Below are 10,307 nucleotides of genomic sequence, written 5' to 3'. Positions count from 1 at the left end.
AGACTAAGACAGAGAACTAGAGACTAGGACAGAGAACCAGAGACTAGGATAGAGAACCACAGACTAAGACAGAGAACCAGAGACTAGGATAGAGAACTAGAGACAAGGACAGAGAACTAAAGACTTGGACAGAGAACTAGAGATTAGGTGGGAGAACCAGATATTAGGATAGGGAACTAGAGACTAGGACAGAGAACTAGGGCCTGCCTGCCTGCCTGCCTGCCTGCCTGCATGCCAGATCTCACTGTCTGTCTTTCTGTCTGTCTGTCTCCTCTATATGAATATGATGGGATTTCAAATATTTTCTGTGTGTGCTTGCGTGCATGTAAGCGACAGAATGGTCACAGGCTAGTGAAACCGGTCATCTGCCCCAGCTCTCACACAATGTCCCTTCAGATGTTATGTCATGTGTCACAATTGGAATGATGCAAAGCCAGCAGACAATATGATTTAGGACACAACAAAGAGCTTAGCCCAGCACTTGCCTCCCAGGAGTGTGTGAGTGTGTGTGATTGGGAATGTGGCATGTAGAATTGAATCTCTGAAAATTAAACCTGATCTGAGAGTAGAGAGAGATTGTGTTTGTACGTGTCTGTGTGTGTGTACATGCGGGCACGTGTGTTTTTGTCAAGCGTGTGTTTTTGTCAAGCATGTGTTTGCATGTGTTTTTGTCAAGCATGTGTATGTTTGTCGAGTGTGTGTGTGTGTGTGTGTGTAGCCTTTGTGCAAAAAGCAGCAGACAGATATCAGAGATTTCTATCAGAAACAGCAGCAGTTCTTTCAGTCTTTACTCCGGTGTTGTGAAAGAACAGCACCCCCCCCTTTTGACTCCCTGTTGTAGATATCTGTAAGACAATCTTAGAGGGGAATGCACAGCCATATTGCAGGCACCCTTCTCATCTAGAGACAGAGACAGAGAGATTTTTAACAGCGCATTCAGAATAAATTACTGAAAAACCCGAAAAACAGTAAATAAATAAGCAAAACAACCTCCCACGCATGGCATCTATGCCACTTTCTTCTTGAAAGTTAACTTTGCTCACTTTAGGATCGTCTCGCTCTCTGTCTCTCTGGCGGTGGAGTGTACTCAGGACTTGGAGTTTTGCTTTTGAACTTTTTTCCATGAGGTTTCTCCATGAGGTTTCTCCATGAGGTTTCTCCATGAGGTTTCTCCATGAGGTTTCTCCATGAGGTTTCTCCATACATCAAAGTAAGTGAAGCAAAGAGAAGCTCAGACTTGGAGTTCTGATCTAGGTTCAGATTTTCCTTCTCATTCATTTTGATTTAAAAGTCAAAACTGACCCTAGATCAGCACTTCTAACCTGAGACGAATACTGGTGTGGAGATCCAATTGATGCTATTACCTCAGCCTTTGATGAGGCAACATGGCTCCATACCTTCAGTGGCTTCCATTGAGGCCTTATTCTATCTAGGAACATGGCTACGCTGAAGAGGCTCTTTCTTTTTCTCCTCATCGTTGTCCAAGGCTGCCAGGGTCAGATCATAGAAGCTGTCTCAGAGCAGAGAAGAGTGTGTTATCTTAACCTTTTGGTGTGTGTGTGCGCGCGTGTGTGTGTTATCTTCCTCTACCAGGGAAGCCTGAGGGAACAATATACTGCAGGCTGTGTGAGTGTGTAGATAATTTTTTTATCTTGCTTTTATTCAGACATTTAGCAGGCCATGCTATCCGCGAGATAGTACCCTGAGAAGTACATAGAGAGAACACTTTCAACCCAATATACAATTCCAGTCCTGTTGATTTCCGTTGCTCCCCGGTACGTACTGTATATCCAGGTATACATCATTAATCTGAAAAAACAGTATATTCCACATGAAGTGATCCCTCCTACTCTAACTAGCTTAGCCCACGAGTGACTCAGAGCTGTAGCCAGCCTGTCTCTCTGTTGTTATCTGTACATAAGAGGTCTATTAGGACCCCCAGCCAATTATTATCCTTTTTTATATTTCTTTTTTTTAGGAAGTAAGTCAGGATCTCTTTTGAGAGTTAGAATAGTAGAATACACATGTGGTTGTTTTCCTCTTGTTATGTCCGTCACTGACAGTCAATCAATTAACCCATGCCAGCTAAAATGTTTTAGATTGGTAGGTTAGTCTAGCCAGCTATCTTAACTTGAATACCAACTGGGTGAAGGGCACGTGCCCAGGGGTCCTAACCTCCAGGGTCCTGACCTCCAGGGGTCCTGACCTCCAGGGATCCTGACCTCCAGAGGCCCTGACCTCCAGAGGGCCCCCATTGATTTGTTTAGTCACTCTCACTCAGATATCATATACACACGTGGGCAGATTTGCAGAAAAGTTGCTTGAAAATTGCAGTATTTTCTCTACACCCCATGGAAACATTTTCTCTACATCCCATGGAAACATTTTCTCTACATCCCATGGTAACATTTTATCTACACCCCATGGAAACATTTTCTCTACACCCCATGGTAACATTTTCTCTACACCCCATGGAAACATTTTCTCTACACCCCATGGAAACATTTTCTCTACACCCCATGGAAACATTTTCTTTACATCCCATGGAAACATTTTCTCTACACCCCATGGAAACATTTTCTCTACACCCCATGGAAACATTTTCTCTACACCCCATGGTAACATTTTCTCTACACCCCATGGCAACATTTTCTCTACACCCCATGGTAACATTTTCTCTACACCCCATGGCAACATTTTCTCTACATCCCATGGAAACATTTTCTCTACATCCCATGGTAACATTTTCTCTACATCCCATGGAAACATTTTCTCTACACCCCATGGAAACATTTTCTTTACATCCCATGGAAACATTTTCTCTACACCCCATGGCAACATTTTCTCTCCATTCTCTCCCCCGCCACTACTTCATGTAGGGGTCAATCTGGGGTCAGCTAAAGGTCAGGAAGTCACGGTGGACAATGAGAGGGAGAGAAAGAAATGGAGAGAGAGGGAGTATGAGTATGAGAAGGAGAGACAGCAGGGGAGGGGAGAGTGAGAGATAGGGGTCAGAGATGAGGTGGGCAGTCTGTCAGTCAGCTCCCACGGCAACCTTTGAATCCTGTCTGTAGAGTTCAACTAGAGGGTTTACCTCCTACTCTCTTCCGATGTTAATCTGGTTCTTCCAAATCCTCCTTTTTTTCTCAATAGCATCAATTGATAAATTCTAGTGTGGTTTGGTTTGTCAATGACCAACCAATTGAAGAGCCCAGAGCTTGTCCGTCAATGAACAAACACACACACACCCAATCAGCAACAAGCTGCCCCCAAAGAGGAGAACAGAGGTGAACAACATGACTGAGAAATGCAGTCCATTGATCAGCTTCTTAAATGGTCCATGGGAAATGAAGAGGAATGTACGGGAGATACCTGAATCAAAAGACCCCTGAACCCCCCCCCCTCCACAAGTCACATAATCACCAACACACACACACACTCTCACATAATCACACGCCAAGGGCAGGAGGACAGGGGGCCTCAGTGATGCACAATATCCCTCCCCAAAGTCTGTCAAATTCCACTGTCTGAGAGAGAGAGACCATTCCATTGTGTTGTAATCTCTTGCATATGAAGTGTCTGCTTAATGATACTGTATCAACCCAGAGGACACTGTTTCCCTGTCTAACTGATGGGAGACCTTTACACTGACAGACACTGTTTGTGATGAGCGAGATGGCTGGATGGTGTTAATAATCAACTCACCCACTCTAATAGGAGTGCTGTGTGCTTGTGAGTGGGTGTGCTTGTGTGTGTGTGTGTGTGTGTGTGTGTGTGTGTGTGTGTGTGTGTGTGTGTGTGCGTGCGTGCGTGCGTGCGTGCGTGCGTGCGTGCGTGCGTGCGTGCGTGCGTGCGTGCATGTGTCGCTGATAAAGCTAGCCTGGCTGTGGTGGGTGCTAATGAATGCATCATGTCCAAGTTAAAGGCCTGCGTGATAACAGAGAAAGGCCAGCAGGTAATAATAGGGAGAATGGGACACATCTGTGAGCAGCACACTCTGAACTAACACTCTGAACTAACACTCTCAACTAACATTCTGAACTAACATTCTGAACTCACGCTCTGAACTAACATTCTGAACTCACACTCTGAACTAACACTCTGAACTAACACTCTGAACTAACATTCTGAACTAACACGCTAAACTAACATTCTGAACTCATGCTCTGAACTTACATTCTGAACTAACATTCTGAACTAACATTCTGAACTAACATTCTGAACTAACACTCTGAACTAACACTCTGAACTAACACTCTCAACTAACATTCTGAACTAACATTCTGAACTCACGCTCTGAACTAACATTCTGAACTCACACTCTGAACTAACGTTCTGAACTAACACTCTGAACTAACACTCTGAACTAACATTCTGAACTAACACTCTGAACTAACATTCTGAACTCACGCTCTGAACTTACATTCTGAACTAACATTCTGAACTAACACTCTGAACTAACACTCTGAACTAACATTCTGAACTAACACTCTGAACTAACACTCTGGACTAACATTCTGAACTAACATTCTGAACTAACATTCTGAACTCACGCTCTGAACTAACATTCTGAACTAACACTCTGAACTAACACTCTGAACTAACACTCTGAACTAACACGCTAAACTAACACGCTGAACTAACACGCTGAACTAACACTCTGAAATTAACACTCTGAACTAACATTCTGAACTAACTTTCTGAACTAACACTCTGAACTAACATTCTGAACTAACACTCTGAACTAACACTCTGAACTAACACTCTGAACTAACACACTAAACTAACATGCTGGACTAACACGCTGAACTAACACTCTGAACTAACATTCTGAACTAACACTCTGAACTAACATTCTGAACTACACTTATGTAGTGTTGTCTCTCTTTATGTAGTGTTGTCTCTCTTTGTTTAGTGTTGTCTCTCTTTGTTTAGTGTTGTCTCTCTTTATGTAGTGCTATCTTGTCACTCTTTATGTAGTCTTGTCTCTCTTTATGTAGTATTGTCTCTTTTTATGTAGTGTTGTCTTAGGTCTTTCTTTATATAGTGTTGTCTCTCTTTATGTAGTGTCGTCTCTCTTATTAATGTAGTGTTGTGGCGTCTCTCTTTATGTGGTGTTGTCTCTCTTTATGTAGTGTTGTCTGTCTTTATGTAGTGTGTCTCTCTTTATGTAGTGTGTCTTATTTCTCTAGTTCTGTAGTGTTGTCTCTCTTTATATAGTGTTGTCTCTCTTTATGTAGTGTTGTCTCTCTTATTGTAGTTTTGTCTCTCTTTGTGTATTGTTGTCTCTCTTTATATAGTGCTGTCTCTCTTTATATAGTGCTGTCTCTCTTTATGTAGTGTTGTCTCTCATTATGTAGTACTGTCTTATGTCTCTCTTAATGTAGTTTGTCTCTCTTTATGTAGTGTTGTCTCTCTTCATGTAGTGCTGTCTCTCTTTGTTTAGTGTTGTGGTGTCTCTATGTAGTGTTGTCCTAGGGCTCTCTTTATGTAGTGTTGTCTTAGGTCTCTATTTATGTAATGTTGTATCTCTTTATGTAGAGTTGTCTTAGGTCTATCTTTATGTAGTGGCGTCTATCTTTATGTAGTGTTATCTCTCTTTATGTAGTGTTGTCTCTCTTTATGTAGTGCTGTCTCTCTTTGTTTAGTGTTGTCTCTCTTTATGTAGTGCTATCTTGTCACTCTTTATGTAGTGCTGTCTCTCTTTATGTAGTGTTGTCTCTCTTTATATAGTGTTGTAGTGTTGTCTCTCTTTATATAGTTTTGTGGTGTTGTCTCTCTTTATGTAGTATTGTCTCTTTTTATGTAGTGTGTCTCTCTTTACGTAGTGTGTCTTATTTCTCTATTTCTGTAGTGTTGTCTCTGTTTATATAGTGATGTCTCTCTTTATGTAGTGTTGTCTCTCTTTATATAGTGTTGTCTCTCTTTATGTAGTGTTGTCTCTCTTATTGTAGTTTTGTCTCTCTTTATGTAGTGTTGTCTCTCTTTATATAGTGTTGTCTCTCTTTATATAGTGCTGTCTCTCTTTATGTAGTGTTGTCTCTCATTATGTAGTACTGTCTTAGGTCTCTCTTTATGTAGCTTGTCTCTCTTTATGTAGTGTTGTCTCTCTTCATGTAGTGTTGTCTCTCTTTATTTGCTGTTATCTCTCTCTATATAGTGTTGTCTCTCTTTATATAGTGTTGTTTCTCTTCATGTAGTGTTGTCTTAGGCCTCTGATTATGTTGTGGTGTCTCTCCTTATGTAGTGTTGTCTATCTTTATGTAGTGTTGTCTTTCTTTATGTAGTGTTGTCTCTCTTTGTTTAGTGTTGTCTCTCTTTATGTAGTGCTATCTTGTCACTCTTTATGTAGTCTTGTCTCTCTTTATGTAGTATTGTCTCTTTTTATGTAGTGTTGTCTTAGGTCTTTCTTTATATAGTGTTGTCTCTCTTTATGTAGTGTCGTCTCTCTTATTAATGTAGTGTTGTGGCGTCTCTCTTTATGTGGTGTTGTCTCTCTTTATGTAGTGTTGTCTGTCTTTATGTAGTGTCTCTCTTTATGTAGTGTGTCTTATTTCTCTAGTTCTGTAGTGTTGTTTCTCTTTATAAAGTGTTGTCTCTCTTTATGTAGTGTTGTCTCTCTTATTGTAGTTTTGTCTCTCTTTGTGTATTGTTGTCTCTCTTTATATAGTGCTGTCTCTCTTTATGTAGTGTTGTCTCTCATTATGTAGTACTGTCTTATGTCTCTCTTAATGTAGTTTGTCTCTCTTTATGTAGTGTTGTCTCTCTTCATGTAGTGCTGTCTCTCTTTGTTTAGTGTTGTGGTGTCTCTATGTAGTGTTGTCCTAGGGCTCTCTTTATGTAGTGTTGTCTTAGGTCTCTATTTATGTAATGTTGTATCTCTTTATGTAGAGTTGTCTTAGGTCTATCTTTATGTAGTGGCGTCTATCTTTATGTAGTGTTATCTCTCTTTATGTAGTGTTGTCTCTCTTTATGTAGTGCTGTCTCTCTTTGTTTAGTGTTGTCTCTCTTTATGTAGTGCTATCTTGTCACTCTTTATGTAGTGCTGTCTCTCTTTATGTAGTGTTGTCTCTCTTTATATAGTGTTGTAGTGTTGTCTCTCTTTATATAGTTTTGTGGTGTTGTCTCTCTTTATGTAGTATTGTCTCTTTTTATGTAGTGTGTCTCTCTTTATGTAGTGTGTCTTATTTCTCTATTTCTGTAGTGTTGTCTCTGTTTATATAGTGATGTCTCTCTTTATGTAGTGTTGTCTCTCTTTATATAGTGTTGTCTCTCTTTATGTAGTGTTGTCTCTCTTATTGTAGTTTTGTCTCTCTTTGTGTAGTGTTGTCTCTCTTTATATAGTGTTGTCTCTCTTTATATAGTGCTGTCTCTCTTTATGTAGTGTTGTCTCTCATTATGTAGTCTTAGGTCTCTCTTTATGTAGCTTGTCTCTCTTCATGTAGTGTTGTCTCTCTTTATTTGCTGTTATCTCTCTCTATATAGTGTTGTCTCTCTTTATATAGTGTTGTTTCTCTTCATGTAGTGTTGTCTTAGGTCTCTCATTATGTTGTGGTGTCTCTCCTTATGTAGTGTTGTCTATCTTTATGTAGTGTTGTCTTTCTTTATGTAGTGTTGTGGTGTCTCTGTTAATGTAGTGTTGTCTCTTTATGTAGTGTTTTCTCTCTTTATGTATTGTTGTCTCTCTTTATGTAATTTTGTCTTTCTTTACGTAGCTTTGTCTCTATTTATGTAGTGTTGTATCTCTTAATGTAGTGTTGTCGCTCTTTATATAGTGTTGTCTCTCTTTATGTAGTGTTGTCTCTCATTATGTAGTGCAGTCTTAGGTCTCTCTTCATGTAGTGTTGTCTTGGGTATCTCATTATCTAGTGTTGTCTCTATGTAATGTTGTCTCTCTTTATGTAGTGTTTTCTCTCTTTATGTAGTGTTCTCTCTCTCTTATGTAGTGTTGTCTTAGGTCTCTCTTTATGTGGTGTTGTCTCTATGTAGTGTGTCTTATTTCTCTATTTATGTAGTGTTGTCTCTCTTTATGTAGTGTTTTCTCTCTTTATGTAGTGTTCTCTCTCTCTTATGTAGTGTTGTCTTAGGTCTCTCTTAATGTGGTGTTTACTCTCTTTATGTAGTGTTGTCTCTCTTTATGTAGTGTTTTCTCTCTTTATGTAATTTTGTCTCTCTTTACGTAGCTTTGTCTCTATTTATGTAGTGTTGTATCTCTTTATGTAGTGTTGTCGCTCTTTATATAGTGTTGTCTCTCTTTATGTAGTGTTGTCTCTCATTATGTAGTGCAGTCTTAGGTCTCTCTTCATGTAGTGTTGTCTTGGGTATCTCATTATCTAGTGTTGTCTCTATGTAATGTTGTCTCTCTTTATGTAGTGTTTTCTCTCTTTATGTAGTGTTCTCTCTCTCTTATGTAGTGTTGTCTTAGGTCTCTCTTTATGTGGTGTTGTCTCTATGTAGTGTGTCTTATTTCTCTATTTATGTAGTGTTGTCTCTCTTTATGTAGTGTTTTCTCTCTTTATGTAGTGTTGTCTTAGGTCCCTCATTATCTAGTGGTGTCTCTCTTTATGTATTGTTGTCTCTCTTTATGTAGTGTTATCTCTCTTTATGTAGTGTTGTCGTAGGTCTCTCATTATCTAGTGTTGTCTCTCTTTATGTAGTGTTGTCTCTCTTTATGTAGTGTTGTCTCTCTTCATGTAGTGTTGTCTCTCTTTATATAGTGTTGTCTCTCTTTGTGTAGTGTTCTCTTAGGTTTCTCTTTATATAGTGTTGTCTCTCTTTATATAGTGTTGTCTCTCTTTGTGTAGTGTTGTCTTAGGTTTCTCTTTATGTAGTGTTGTCTCTCTTTATGTAGTGTTGTCTCTCTTCATGTAGTGTTGTCTCTCTTTATATAGTGGTGTCTCTCTTCATGTAGTGTTGTCTCTCTTTATATAGTGTTGTCTCTCTTTGTGTAGTGTTGTCTCTCTTTATGTAGTGTTGTCTCTCTTCATGTAGTGTTGTCTCTCTTTATATAGTGTTGTCTCTCTTTGTGTAGTGTTGTCTTAGGTCTGTCTTTATCTAGTGTTGTCTCTCTTTATGTAGTGTTGTCTCTCTTCATGTAGTGTTGTCTCTCTTTATATAGTGTTGTCTCTCTTCATGTACTGTTGTCTCTCATTATCTAGTGTTGTCTCTCTTTATGTAGTGTTGTCTCTCTTTATGTAGTGGTGTCTCTCTTCATGTAGTGTTGTCTCTCTTTATATAGTGTTGTCTCTCTTTGTGTAGTGTTGTCTTAGGTCTGTCTTTATCTAGTGTTGTCTCTCTTTATGTAGTGTTGTCTCTCTTTATATAGGGTTTTCTCTCTTTATGTAGTATTCTCTCTTTATGTATTGTTGTCTCTCTTTATGTAGTCTTGACTCTCTTTATTGTTGTCTCTCTTTATGTAGTGTTGTCTTAGGTCTCTCTTCTTGTAGCGTTGACTCTCTTTATGTAGTGTTATCTCTCTTTATGTAGTATTGTCGTAGGTCTCTCAATATCTAGTGTTGTCTCTCTTTATGTAGTGTTGTCTCTCTTTATGTAGTGTTGTCTCTCTTCATGTAGTGTTGTCTCTCTTTATATAGTGTTGTCTCTCTTTGTGTAGTGTTCTCTTAGGTTTCTCTTTATATAGTGTTGTCTCTCTTTGTGTAGTGTTGTCTTAGGTTTCTCTTTATATAGGGTTTTCTCTCTTTATGTAGTATTCTCTCTTTATGTATTGTTGTCTCTCTTTATGTAGTCTTGACTCTCTTTATTGTTGTCTCTCTTTATGTAGTGTTGTCTTAGGTCTCTCTTCTTGTAGCGTTGTCTCTCTTTATGTAGTGTTGTGGTGTTGTCTCTCTTTATGTAGTGTTGTCTCTCTTTATATAGTGTTGTAGTGTTGTCTCTCTTTATGTAGTTTGGTCTCTCATTATGTAGTGTTTACTCTCTTTATGTAGTGTTGTCTCTCTTTATGTAGTGTTGTCTCTCTTTGTGTAGTGTTGTCTTAGGTCTCTCTTTATGTAGTGTTTTCTCTCTTTATGTAGTGTTGTCTCTCTTTATGTAGTGTTGTCTCTCTTAATGTAGTGTTGTCTCTCTTTATGTAGTGTTGTCTCTCTTTATGTAGTGTGGTCTCTCTTTATGTAGTGTTGTCTCTCTTTATGTAGTGTTGTCTTAGGTCTCTCTTTATGTGGTGTTGTCTCTCTTTATGTAGTGTTGTCTTAGGTCTCTCTTTATGTGGTGTTGTCTGTCTTTATGTAGTGTGGCCTCTCTTTATGTAGTGTTGTGTCTCTTTAAGTAGTGTTGTCTCTCAGTTTGTAGTG

General features: G+C 39.0%; 1 protein-coding gene across 1 annotated transcript in view; it reads left to right on the top strand.

Moving 5' to 3' along the window:
* The window catches only part of LOC139391013 (A disintegrin and metalloproteinase with thrombospondin motifs 2-like), a 200,727-nt gene that overhangs the window by 149,495 nt on the left and 40,925 nt on the right, over nucleotides 1-10,307 (top strand). The gene's annotated exons all lie outside the window — the stretch shown is intronic.

The sequence above is a fragment of the Oncorhynchus clarkii genome, chromosome 31 (genome assembly GCF_045791955.1).
Source record: "Oncorhynchus clarkii lewisi isolate Uvic-CL-2024 chromosome 31, UVic_Ocla_1.0, whole genome shotgun sequence".
Classification (NCBI taxonomy): domain Eukaryota; kingdom Metazoa; phylum Chordata; class Actinopteri; order Salmoniformes; family Salmonidae; genus Oncorhynchus; species Oncorhynchus clarkii.
This window is presented reverse-complemented; position numbering and strand designations above follow the sequence as displayed.